Source organism: Puma concolor, chromosome A1 (assembly GCF_028749965.1).
Source record: "Puma concolor isolate L17-30 chromosome A1, mPumCon1.1.hap2, whole genome shotgun sequence".
In the NCBI taxonomy this organism is placed as follows: Eukaryota; Metazoa; Chordata; class Mammalia; order Carnivora; family Felidae; genus Puma; species Puma concolor.
Genome location: NC_141667.1, coordinates 132,724,610 through 132,739,206, shown reverse-complemented (window position 1 = coordinate 132,739,206; position 14,597 = coordinate 132,724,610).

The following is a 14,597-nucleotide window of genomic DNA, read 5'->3' as shown; positions in this document are numbered from 1 at the left end:
AAGAAAAAAGTTCATCTCAGGTTTGTCTTTTATGACAGCACTGTGGGAGGATTAATAAATGTTGTGAGATTTTTCCTGAAGAATAAAGGCACTTTACACAGTGAATAAAAATAGTTTAAAAGATACAAATACCATTTCGTCAACATAAGTTTTGAATTTCCCCTAAGGTGAGTAGAGAGATAAAGGAGACAGCTAGGGTGACTAGTTAGTTGTTTAATTGTATTATTCCCCAAACATGAATGGCAGTTCAAGGGATCAGTTTTCACTATTAACTGACACTATACTTTCTCAATCTTCACCCTCCCCATTTCTAATATCTTCTCCCATCTAACGAACTTGATGCTTGAGAAGTAAACCTGGGAAAGCTTGCCACAGCTATTCACATATATTCTGCACCTAGATTTTTGAGGTGTACTGTCGTAGACTCTGGGTCTGGAGTTCTCTCTTGTCCAGTAAGAGAGCGGGATGCAGAATTAAAAATGTGAGGGAGGCTAATGTCCGGGGGGAGACAAGAGCCCCGAGTAAAGGTCCTTGCTCTGTTTTCGTTAGGATCAGAAGGCTTACAAATGTGGTGATGGGCATGCACAAAGAGACAATGAAATCATGAACATTAACTCATGGGCGTGAGGAAAAGGGGGTTTTGAGGATATGCAGTGTTAGGGGTTTGGGTTAATACAAAACAAAATCCTGGCACCAGGCAGAAGGTTGTTTACAGCAGATGGAGGCACAACCTCTATTTACCTAAACTGGTCTAGGGAACAAAGACAGAGCATGCTACCTCAGGTTCAACAAGGCACCTTTCTTTTGCTAATTAGCTCCACTCTGGGCAGGTTCACCCCACAGCGGTCTATAGCCCTATTTACCTGTTTACCTAATTTGGTCCTTCCTTGCTGTGAAAGCAACTTTCTGCTATTGTACTAAGTTGGGGGCTGTTTCCTTCCTGAATACCTAATCTTATTTACCTCATCTTGGATGTTTTCATCCTGAGATTCCCTATTCCTATACCTTTGTCCTATACAGGGACCTTGCCCCACTTTGCCTATAACTGGGGGACTTTGCCCCATTTACCTAATCTTATTTACCTACTCTTGTTTACCAAAACTTGGGTGTGTACATCCTATGGTTTTCTAATTCTTTATGCCTTGTTAACCCATCTGTGCAAGCTCAGGGAATTCCTAAGCTTATTCCCCACAGTGTACAGCACAGAGAAGGTTTCAGAACCACTGGTCCACATGATGGTTGTGCCCTGTGCTCTGTGTCCTGGGATCCTTGTGAACATTACCATCTCTACTGAGCCTCTGTGTCAGATAGAATAAGGCTTACTAGTTGATACTGTGTGATTTAAGCCTGTAGTCTTAAATGAAGGACCCCTGGAGCTGTTTTCTTCTTTTATTTTCTTTATCATTTTTTGTCATTAAAACCTACCTAAAACTCTCTTTGGCCTCAGGGAACTTGTACTTACTTATCTTGGGATGCAGCTGCAGCTGATCTCTAATTGTCTATATTTTCTCCTTCAGAATATTTACTAACATGTACCATTTAAACTTCTATATAAACCTTCCCAGGATATTTTTAAGCACATACCTCATTTACTTGGGAATTATTCCAAATTCTATAGAACCCAGTAAGATCTGCTAGTGTATGACTTAGGTTGGTCTTAGAGCTGAAAGCCTCAATTACCTAAAACATCTTTGAAGCTCCAATATATTGTTTTATTGTATATCTTCTCTTCTTTAATCTTTCTTGAAATTGATATATCTGGATTCATTAACTTTTTCCCACTCAGGAGAAAAATGAATTAGATAAAGTTGGAGAAGGAGTGACTGAGTGATATAAGCAAGGTGAATAGAACCCATATAGACAACTGAGACTTTTTTGTATACATATATATTTTTTCTTTCCACTGAGATTATTTTTAATGAGCAAACACTTGACAAGCATATAGTGAGTCCACAGGGTATGTAGACATATTTTTTCTTTCAATATAATCCATATGCCATAAAATCCACCTTTTTAAAGTATACTGTTCAGGGGCACCTGAATGGCTCGGTAGGTTAAACTTCTGACTTCAGCTCAGGTCATGATCTCACAGTTCATGAGTTCAAGGCCTGTGTCGGGCTCTGTGCTGACAGCTCAGAGCTGCTTCGGATTCTGTGTCTCCCTCTCTCTCTTTCCCTCACCTGCTCACACTCTGTCTCTCTCAAAAATAAATAAACATTAAAAAAATTTTTTAAATAAAGTATACCATTCAGTAGTTTTCTAGCATATTTGCAAGGATGTGCACCATCACAACTATTTAATTCTGAAACATTTCATCATCTTAGATCTATTTTTGACCTTAAAAACTACTTTTGATTTGTAATGGCTTAAGAGGGACATAGTGTGGTAGACAAAATAATACACACATACACACCCCCAAAGTCTACATCCTAATCCCCAGAGCCTGTGAATATGTTAGGTTGCGTGGAAAAGGAAGATTATGATTGCAAATGAAATTGAGGTTGATAATCACCTGACCTTGAAATGGGGAGATTATTCCAGATTATCTATGTGGGCCCATTGTAAATCACAAGTGTCCTTAAAAGTGAAACAAGGAATCAGAAGAGTCTTTGTCAAAGTCAGAGAAGGAGATTGGATGAGGGAAGCAGAGGTCAAAATATTGTAGTTGCTGGTATGCAGGTGACTAGAGACGTCAGGAGCCAAGGAATGCAGGTGCCCTGTAGAAGGTGGAAAAGGCAGGCTCCCTTAGAGCCTCTAGAAGGAATGCAGCCTTGTTAACATGTTGATTTTAGTCCAGGGAAACCCATTTCCAACTTCTGACCTGTAAGATAAAGCTTCTGTGTTGTTTTAAGCCACTATGTATGTGATGATTTCTTACATCAGCAATAGGAAACTAATACAAATGGGGAAGGACAGTAGCTGGGAGAGTGAAGGAAGGAGGAAGAGAAAAAGACAGAGAGGCACCATTAGGTACTGTTTCCATGTCTGATCCTTTTGATAATGCCCCAGGCTGATCAAGTGTCATCTCACTTGATCCTGTTGGTCCTTGAAAGAATGATTGAGAGTAGAGGCACTTTCCTCATATGCTCATAGATCCTTTGATGTGTTTTGCTTGGTTAGAGTTCTGGGAGCTCCGTTAATGGTGATGTAAATGGACTTGAATCTTGACTGGTCTTGAGAGTTTACTGAGTCTCTCAGGGAGCTGTTGGGAAGTTGAGCTTGTTCATGATGAAGAACAAAGAGCCACACATCTCCACCCCCCACCTGTCAACTTCAGTTCAGGTAAAGCTAACTTCGCAAGAGAAACCCCTTGACATCAAGTGGGAAGTAACTTGATTATAGTGCTGACTCTGATTTGCCTATCAGCTGTTCAAAACTTCAAATCTGACAGACTTTAAAAATGGAACACGTATACTAATGTATGTAATGTGCCTCTCTCTCTCTCTCTCTCTCTCTCTCTCTCTCTCTCTCTCGTTTTTTCAAGACAATGTTAAAAGGTTTTATAAAATCTGGTGTTAGTTTTTTTTCTAAAAGAAAAAATTAAATTATTCTTGAAATTAATTTTTCACATTCACTTTCTAAAATATGTTAAATATTCAATCATGCTTCAAGATATCAAGTCTGCCAGAATTTTGGCAATGACTGGAAATGCAACAGAAAATGTAAGAAAGCAAATTCCTCCTAAATGTTAATTTGAATTTATAGCTGGTGAAGGCTCTGGATCGACAGGTTAGGGGCTGCAGGTTTAATTTTGTCTTTGATGTCATGGGAAAGATAGCCTCATCTCAGCTACCTTTGATTTAGCTTCTGAATCAGGTGCCCTGTGCAGAGTTCATAACTAGATACTCTGATCCTGAATCTCTAGCCTGAGAGCTATGCTGCTGAGTAGTTTTACTTTGATATTAGAAGAGGTAACACATGATTGTTTTCAAAAACTGCCAGTCTCCAACAAGGTCACACTGATAAAAGTGTGGCTATAAAGCTGTCTCCTGAGTATCCCACAGTGCCTAGGCCCTGAGTCCCATAGGATATCCACACAACTGAATTAAGGAATTTGTAGGAAGGGTATTGAAATTTGTCACAGAATCAAAGGGAGGGTTATGGGGATTCATACAGCTCCAAGGATCTCAGCAATGGGAACTGGAAACCTGATACTTCCAAAGTAGTCTTCCACCCCGCACCTCCCACCCCACCCCCGCCCCCTGTCACTCTTTTTCAACACATCTCTAATGCTTGTTGATCTCTGCTTGCCTTCAACCTCTCCTATAGCAGACAGGCCTTTGCCCCATGGCAGGGGTAAAAATGAGTGCTGGAAATTCTGGTTTCCTACATCCTCGCTGCTCAAAACCAAGGAAAAGAAGAAATCTCTCTCCCATATTGGCTTTGGTTAGAAAAATCCCGGGGAATGTCTCTGATTGTCTCCACTTGGGGCACATGCTCCGCCTGAACCAATCAGTGACCCAGAGAAATTGGAAACTAAGATTGCCTCAGCCTGTGTCATGTGTCCATCCCATGATCAGGAGATTCTGTGTCTATCACAAGGATAAATGGAGAGTAGCCGTGTTGGTTAGATATTCTAAGACTCTCCCAATGAATTTACTAAAAAAGCTAAATAATACTAACAGTCACCATATTGAATGAGTTGCTGAGACTGCAAGAAAGTAAGGAATCTGCAGAAGCCAAAAAGAAAGATAGAATCCTGGAGGTGATTAACCCTGAAAGACTCTGTCCAACCCTGGACAGAACTAAAACTTCAAGGTGTATCTTCAAACAAGCATGCAAAGTGAAGGAAACAGAAGATTGAAGCAATCTAGGCTAGCAGCATCAGAGCTGTTATCAAACCTCAAAAGGGTGAGGGGAGGGAAAGAACCCCAGAGAAGAAACAGTCATAAAAGAGTAGGCCACATCAAGAGAAGCAAGGGTCTTCATTGAGGAACATAGGTCTTACAGGAAAGAATCCAAGTGAATAATTAGCCTAACCTCACTCTCTTTCTCTGGTGTTCAGCTGAGTGTTGGTCAAACCCTGTTGAAGACACAGGGCATGGGAACTCTGTTGAAGTAATCCATTCAGATTAACCATCTAGGATAGAGTATAAGGTGAATATGTAGGAGCAAACAGAAGACATCCGGCACATGTACATTCTCAGTGAACTTCTAACCTTTCCCCCATTCCCACCTCTTCACAGTAGCCAGAATGATCTTTCAAAGTAAAATCCACTTCCTACCATAACCCAGATTAAAACCCTCTAGGTCTTCCCATTCTTTTCTACCTTCTCCTTCAGGGTTCTCTCAACAAAATTTGGATCCCACCTTTCTCTCCAACCTGGCTAGTTTCACTTTTTCCCTTAAGATCTTTACACTAAGTGTTTGATCTTTTGGAGAATCTCTTCTTTGATTCTTCATATGTCTGGCTTCTTTACAGCCCTCAAGTCTCAGCCCAAATGTCACCTCCTCAGGGAAGTCTTCCATGACCACCCAACTGCAATGCTTGGTTATTTCCTTAAATAACACATAAAAGAATGTGCAATTATTTTATTTATCCACTTGTCTACTTGCCTATAATCTGTCTTACCTGCTAGAACATAAGATCATTGAAGATAAGGAATATTCTTACCTTGTTCAGTATTTTATTCCCAGTTAATACCATGGTGCTTAGCATGAAGTAGGTGCTCAGTAATTATTTTTTGAATGAATGAATGAATGGTTCTTGGTCAAAAGAGTCATCTTCAGTATCTCATACTGTGTGTCAGTCATTTTTTGGTGATGTGCTCAGTGATGTGCTCTGTCACCATGGTGGTACTGATATTAAGTAAATATCCATTTAAAACTGATGAAAAGTCACTCAAAATCACTATACCCTAGAGATCCTTAAAGACTAGGAAATGTACACTAGTTCTTAAGGGAATAATTTGGAGGGGGGGCAACTATCTGAGCAAACACAATACTTTTGTTTGGGCTTTAAAGAAGAAACAGAGGCTCACATACGGTGATCTCCAGTGAACTTCCTAGGAAAAGGAAAATAGAGGAATATTTGCAGACTCAGAATACCTGCTGTTGAGAACATGGAATTTGTATATGTATTCTTTGATTATCATGAAAGCTCGGCTTCACAGTAAATCATTATCACAGCGTCAGTAAAGGACTCCTTTCCTTCCCAAACAAGTATGTGAAAGAGGAGAGCAAGGAAACCAATAGAAAAGTCGCATAATTAGAACTTCTACAAGTCAACTTCTTTGGTCAACAACATCATAGATCCAAAGCAGTGATGTCATGGAAATTGGGCCAAGGGGATATATCTGAATCATGTACTCAGATAATTGATTGGTGATATAATGAAAATGTTAAGTCAAATTCTTCTTTTCACTTTTGAACCACAACACAATAAAACAATCTCAAAATAAAACAATCTCAATAAAATAAAATAATAAAATAAAACTTGTTAATATTTCATCATACTTACTCCATACAAATTCACAAGCCTAAGTGGTACATAATATTGTCAGTAAAGAAGACACAGAGTGGATTAATAATTTTCCCTCTTAGTCCCATTACGCATAGGAAGTTATTCAGTAGCCCTTTAACTGTTCCGTGGACTTGTATATGTGATAATCTGGGCAGATAAACTCTTAAATCTTTAGCCTTAAATCTTAAGGTAATTCTAATCAGGCCAGACCCTTGGATAGATATCTCTTGGGATAGAAGTTGACAGCTCTTATGGTGACTATCCAACAGAGATCAGTAGATATTTGTCAAAACCTCTCGACCTAATGCAGAGGGATGCTTGGTGCCTTCTTGGCAGAAGCATTTTCCAGAAGTCTGGGAAGAAGATCAGGGATATGAATTTGTGGTTTCAATCTATTCTGGACAGAATGAAAGCAAATCTTAAACTCATTTCTCTGCAAATGCCCTACACTCCTCACAGAATATTCAAAGACTTGAGTCTCAAAAGGATGTAGGACTACAAGAGCCCTTTGGGCACTCCAGCAGAAACTTCTGACTGACTACCCAAGCCTATAATCTTCTCCAGAAGGACAGATGATATCTTCTTCCTGACTTTATTATGGTCCATTCAAGGCATTGGGGAAGAACATAATTCCAGTCTTAAAGTGTTCAGTGGTCAAAATCATATGTAAGGCTTTTAGGTCAAGTCAGCTGGGCCTAACTTTTCATTCATTCTGTATTTACTGAATCATTCATTCAGTTGTCTGACTGACAAATAAGTTTGAGAGCTGCTTTATCTGCATTAGGGATATAGAGAATAATGGATAGCCTCTATTTCAAAGGGAGAATTATAAACATCAGACACAGACAACTGCACCATATATGAGCATAGACATTGCTTTTGATTCAGCCATGGAGAAATCACTTCAAATAGAGCAGTCAGGGAAGATTCAATTTTTAAAAATGATACCAGGGCTCAATTTGGACAGGTGATTAACATGGGAATATAGAGAAAAAAACAGCAGATAAAGAAGGTGTGAAAAAGTACCAAGGCATGAATGTATTGCCAAACCTGCTGCAGAGGATCGTGATATTAGTATAATAGAGGACAGCATTGGAAATGTGTTGGAATGAGACTGAAATCCTTGAACTCCAACTTGGGCTTCATCTTCTAAATAACAGGAACATCCTAAATGTTCTTGAGTAATGGAATCAGAATATCTTTGAACTGGAAATGCTGTTAGAGATCTAAGCAGTACTCTCAGAAGTTTATTATGAAAATGGTGACTGGTTAGATTAGAGGACAGAGAGCCTGGAGGTGAAAAGATAAGAGATAGAAGATAAGGACATATACTATAGTGATGACTGCAGAAGTCAAATTAAGGAGTCTAATATGAAAGAAGCTATGGAGGAAGAACTGACAGGCTTTAGTGACTGATTATGACATAGAAGGAAGAAGGAATCTAAGATGACTCCAAAGTTTCAACACTAGGTAAACTCACCATAAAAAGAAGTCGAAAAAGGATGGGGGCCAGTCAATGATGACTGTTACGATTAAGTTCAACTGAGGTGAGCAGGATATCCAAATGTATTTCCACTAAGTGGTTGGAGTTTTATGACTGAAATTCAGAAGTGTTCAAAGTTAGGGATGTGGATTTGGAAGTCATCTGTGTCAAGGGTTCTGCCAATATTGAAATTATAGTCTGAGAATAGCCACTGACTTCTGAAAAGCCACAGATATTGTGGCTCTTTTCTGTGGACACACAAAATCATTCCCTATGTTTTTTATTATCCCAAGAGAGAGAAGAGCAGGCAGACTATATTCTATAATTACTACCTTTTTTTAAGAAATCATAATAAATATAATAAAGTCAGTATATATAATGCAGAACAATAAAGCCTATTCTTATTTGTATTTCCTGTGTCTTGCACACAGTAGGTGGCCCTGAAATACCTGTGGATTAAATTAAAATGACAGATACAATTTGAGATGATTAACATACCTTAAAAAGGCATTGAGTAGGATGTACAGTGTTCAGTTTTTTGTTTATTTTGAGAGAGAAAAAGAGAGAGCACGTATGCATGCACAAGAGCAGGGAATGGGCAGAGAGACAGGGAGAGAGAAAGAATCCTAAGCAGGCTCCGAGCTGTCAGCACAGAGCCCAATGTGGGACTAAAACTCATGAACCATGAGATCATGACCTGAGACAGAATCAAGAGCCAGATGCTTAAATGACTAAGCCACCCAGGCACCATTACACTGTACAATTTTTATCATAGGTACCTGTTGTTGAGAAGATAGAAACAGCCCACAGCAAGTGGAAAAACTCTGGTCATGTCTTTTTCCAAAAGGAATGAAAAAATACGAATTCTTCCTTTGGTACTTTAATCATTAGTAACAGTTTGAGGGTCAAAAAAAATCAACCCTAAATCATTATCATCATCATTAATCTTCTGAGGCAGTGCTTAGAGCTATGCCATAAAATTTAGTATCTGCTTATATATATTCCTTTCCTTTTTTCTCTAAATCATAGAATCAAAATTTTACAACTGGGAAAACCTTAGTGCTTATCCATTTTCAATGGCACAAATTTAAAATGTTAATAGTTATTAATATCTAAGGTCTTATCCATCAGCCTCAAACTGTACTTTTGTAAAGTCTACATTCTTTACTTGATTGAAATCCCCCATTTTAGCAGTGTTCTATACATGGTATTTAACAAATACTTGTTGATTTGTATGTGAGTCTATCAAATAAGCCCTAAACACACAGACACACACACACACACACACACACACACACGCCACTGTAACTTGCTCAAAACAGGGATTAGACAAAACCACACTCAGATATCACCTCACGCCAGTCAGAGTGGCCAAAGTGAACAAATCAGGAGACTATAGATGCTAGAGAGGATGTGGAGAAACGGGAACCCTCTTGCACTGTTGGTGGGAATGCAAACTGGTGCAGCCACTCTGGGAAACAGTGTGAAGGCTCCTCAAAAAATTAAAAATAGACCTACCCTATGACCCAGCAATAGCACTGCTAGGAATTTACCCAAGGGATACAGGAGTACTGATGCATAGGGGCACTTGTACCCCAATGTTGATAGCAGCACTCTCAACAATAGCCAAATTGTGGAAAAAGCCTAAATGTCCATCAACTGATGAATGGATAAAGAAATTGTCGTTTATATACACGATGAAGTACTACGTGGCAATGAGAAAGAATGAAATATGGCCCTTTGTAGCAACGTGGATGGAACTGGAGAGTGTGATGCTAAGTGAAATAAGCCATACAAAGAAAGACAGATACCATATGTTTTCACTCTTATGTGGATCCTGAGAAACTTAACGGAAACCCATGGGGGAGGGGAAGAAAAAAAAAAAGAGGTTAGAGTGGGAGAGAGCCAAAGCATAAGAGACTCTTAAAAACTGAGAACAAACTGAGGGTTGATGGGGGGTGGGAGGGAGGGGAAGGTAGGTGATGGGCTTTGAAGAGGGCATCTTTTGGGATGAGCACTGGGTGTTGTATGGAAACTAATTTGACAATAAATTTCATATAATAAAAAAAACAAAACAGGGATTAGAAAGTCGAGGCGGGGGGGCGGGGGAGGCGGGAGGAGGGGGGCATTAATTAAATCATAGAAAAATACTGGTGGTATCAGGAAGGTCCTCGGCTTTATGAAGAACAAGATAGCTAAGTAAATGTTTTCTTTTATCGGTGCTTTTCTGAAAGATTGCCAAGATGGAAAAGAAGAGTTAATAGTGAGTGATTAGGTTTACATTCAAATAGCCATTGTAATATTGCACCCATATATGGTCATTTGCTATATTTTTTAATTTTTTTAATTTATCAGTGTCCACCTCAGAGACCTATCTACAGATTACTCTAGAATTCAAGCTGTAGAGAGAGCCTCAACAAAATGTCTGGATCCCCGGGTAAGTGTTAAACAATGGCTGTGGAAACAACATGTAAGCCTCAGATGCAGCCTTTTATAATTTCTCTTCTACCTGTAAGGAGTGAAAAAAAACAACAGCAGCATCAACCTGATGGTTTCTCAAAGGATAGCTCTCAGTCACGAAAACAACATCAGTGGTTGTCTCAACCGCAAGGCTAGGTTTCTCTTCCCTTCCACAGAGGAAAGCATCAAACTAAATGAAGGGCAGTTATACAGAGTAAACATTAAATTGTTGCCCTTTTGATTATACTAAACATATACACACACAAAATGCTCAGAGGGCATGAAAGTGCTTCAGGAAGGAGCCGTTAAATTTAATAAGCACGCCTGCAAACAAAGAGTTCACAGGGTTTCATTATTAGGTTGCAGATTCCAGCAAGGTGAAGGCCAGCAGACCTAGCATTCTAATAGCTCAGCTTGACTAGTGTTCATTTCACAGTGCTGCTCTGCCCTGCTGTGGGAACACTGAGAAGTGCATGAAAAGACTCAGAATCAACTAATAGAAATGCCTTAAGTCAGATAAACAGGCAAAGCACAAATAAAAAAGAGGGTTCTCTTTTCCTTTTTAACTTTATTTACTTATTTATTTTGAGAGAGACAGAGAGAGTGTGAGTGCCAGGAGTGCAGAGAGAGAGAGAGAGAGAGAGAGAGAGAATCTCAAACAGGCTCCATGCTGTCAGTGGGGAGTCTGCCGTGGGGCTCAAACTCAGGAAACTGTGAGATCACGACCTGAGCCGAGATCAAGATTCGAACGTTCAATCGACTGAACCACCCACGTGTCCCCAGAGGCTTCTCTTTTAAGAAGAAATCCGCACTAAACATTCATATTTCTGAGCATAGTATTACTGGACCTAAAAGGATAATATATAAATGACTTAGAGGGAAAGTGATTGGCAAATATCAAATTGTTTTTAATTCATTCACTTATAAGGTGGAATTTAATGTTCCTACATGCTTCTAATTTTTCCAAGGTAAGATCTTTGAAGCTGTGTAAAACATAATATGGTTTAAATGTGAGAGGCAGGGATAACAATAATAATTAACATTAGTTGAGCCATTACTATCTGATACCAGACAAATATTTATTTGATCTTCACAACCAATTCATGACATGGAGCACCAGCTCTTGATACTTTTCAAAGTGCTTTCCCAAAAGTGTTTTCTGTTGCTCCCTACACAGTGCTGTGAGGGAGACAGGAAACCTCATGGTATGCAAGACACCTAAAGACCTTGAGCTGAACAGATAGACCTCAGGTGACACTCAGCACCAGAGTCCAGGTATCCTAACTCCCAGGGCAGTATTCATTTTACTTGCACAAAGATGTTGGGTTTACAGCCCAAAGAAAAACTATCAACCCAACTCATCTTGGCTCAGAAATGCCTATCAAAACGAATAAGCAGAAAACATTATGACTGCATCTTACAATGACAGGTTTTCTCTTTACTGTTTTTAACATTGGAAGAAAAGAATGCTGACTAATTAGGCATAATGGTTCATTCTGTTATACACTAAGCAGACTCAGTTTAAGGTAAGATAATTAGCATTAAGCCCCATCTGAAGACCCAAAATTAAGCTGAACTTTTCCATTTTTTCTCCCCACTGATATGATCTACTTAATTATGTCCAGTTCCTAACATCTAGACATTCATATGAGACTTCCCAAGGAGCTGATATGACTTGGTCTTGACAAGCTGTCCGCTTTCAGTCTGGTTTTTGTTTGCCTTTGTTTTTGTTTTTGTTTATGTTTACATTTTGTTGTTCGGGTTTGGTTTCCTTTCTGTCTGTTTGGAGCAAACAACGACCATCATTTAGATCTTTAACTTTTAATCTTGTGGTGAATTGTACTTGAAAACCGCATTCTAAATTTAGCTAGATTTCCCCAACAAGCTCCTCCAGATCAAGACATTTTATATATTTTATATTTTCAAAAATAAAATTCGCAGCTTCAGGGCGCCTGGTGGCTCAGTCGGTTAATCTTCCGACCTCGGCTCCGGTCATGATCTCACATTTGGTGAGTCAGAGCGCCGCGTGGGCCTCTGTGCTGACAGCTCAGAGCCCGGAGCCTGCTTCGATTATGTGTCTCCCTCCTCCTCTGCCCATCTCCCACTCGCACTCTCTCTCTCTCTCAAAAATAAATAAACATTAAAAAAAATTTTTTTTCATTCCCAGCTTCAGGCTGACCATTCTCATGTGAGTTTGCAACTACAAACATAAATTAACAAATGCAAGGTCTAGGATAAAATTACATGGACTTGGCAGAACACTCTGCCAAACTAATAGGTGGGTTACAAAAGCTGATTTCCAAGTGAGTTGTATGGAAATTGTGACGGGTTTTCCCAAAATTTTTTTTTAACGTTTGATTTATTTTTGAGACAGGGAGAGACAGAGCATGAACAGGGGAGGGTCTGAGAGAGGGAGACACAGAATCTGAAACAGGCTCCAGGTTCTGAGCTGTCAGCACAGAGCCCGAACTCACGGTCCGAGAGATCATGACCTGAGCTGAAGTCGGACGCTTAACCGACTGAGCCACCCAGGCGCCCCGGGTTTTCCCAAATTAAAGTTGGTACTAATAGCATTTATTTTTAGTAGAGCTTATTTATTTAAAAAAAAAATTGTGTAGGGGCGCACGGGTGGCTCAGTCGGTTAAGTGTCCAACTTCAGCTCAGGTCATGATCTCACGGTTTGTGAGTTCAGGCCCCATATGGGACTTTGTGCTGACAGCTCAGAGCCTGGAGCCTGCTTTGGATTCTGTGCTCTCTGTCTCTCTCTCTCTCTCTCTGTCTCTCTCTCTCTCTCTCTCTCTTTGCCCCTCCCCCCACTCACACTCTGTCTCTCAAAAACAAATGAACATTAAAAAAAAGTATTTTTTTTTTTTTAATTTTGTATCATTGAGCTCCTGCAAGAAGGGTCCCTATGCCGGCTATGAACCTTCACTGGGCTCACCCCTCTGCCTGGGGCATGGAGCCAGGAGTCTGCAGAGCAATGAGGATGTGCCCACCCAGAGTCTGCCCCCTTCCACTGGCACCTGGGCTCCCTGGTTCAGCACGGGTGGGGGTCACGAGTCCTTTACAGGGAGATAGAAGAGGAGAGTGCTTGTGAGAGCCAGGGTATAAACACCCTGTGTATTGCCTCAGAGGAAAATCAGGAAAAAACGGGGTGGCCCTAGAGCTGGGTTGAGGACCAGCCCTCTCTGCAGTCCCACATTTTAGGGAAACCTGCTGAGAGTCTGAAAAATTCAAATCTAGTCTTCCTTACAAAGGTGTATCTGCAAAGAAGGAGGCTAGAACAGAATATTTTATTCAAATTTTTGTGAGCTAGATTTTTTTAAACAAAAGGAGCAAACAAAACTTGGCAAATTACAGAACCAGGCAACCTATATAAGAAGCACTAATAAAAACTAGTAAGTATATAAAAATGAGTTGGGGCACCTGGCTGGCTCCATCAGTGGTGCGTGCAACTCTTGATCTTGGGGTTGTGAGTTCGAGCCCCACATTGGGTGTAGAGAGTACTTAAAAATAAAGAATCTTTTTTTAAAAAATGAGTTCAACCTGGAGAAAATGATACAAATTGGTCAGTGAGTCACCTTTTCTGCCTATAAGATTGCCAGTAATTAAAAGATTGATAAAATGCAATGTTGGAGGGGCACCTGGGTGGCTCAGTCAGTTAAGCATCCAACTCTTGATTTTGGCTCAGGTCATGATCTCATTGTTTGTGGGATCAAGCCCTGTGTTGGGCTCTGTCCTGGCAGCACAGAGCCTGCTTGGAATTCTCTCTCTCTCTCTCTCCCCCCCCCCCGTCCCTCCTCCACTTGTTCTCTCTCTGTCTCTCTCAAAATAAACAAACATTTTTTTAATGCAATGTTAGAGTGAAAATACCACACACAGAATAGGAAAAGTTATTTGCAAACTATACATCTGATAAAGGACTTATATATGCAAAATATATAAAGAACTCCTATGACTCAACAGTAAAAAGATTACCCAGTTAAGATGAGTAAAAGATCTAAATAGACATTTCTCCAAAGAAGGTATGTAAATGGCCTCAATGCACATAGTGAAAAGCTGCTTAACTTCATTATTCATTAGGGAAGTGCAAATCAAAATCACAAGGAAATACCACCTTTACCCGCTGTGATAGCTAGACTCAAAGACAGACAATCGCTGGTGAGGATGTGGAAAACTCAGAACCCTCAT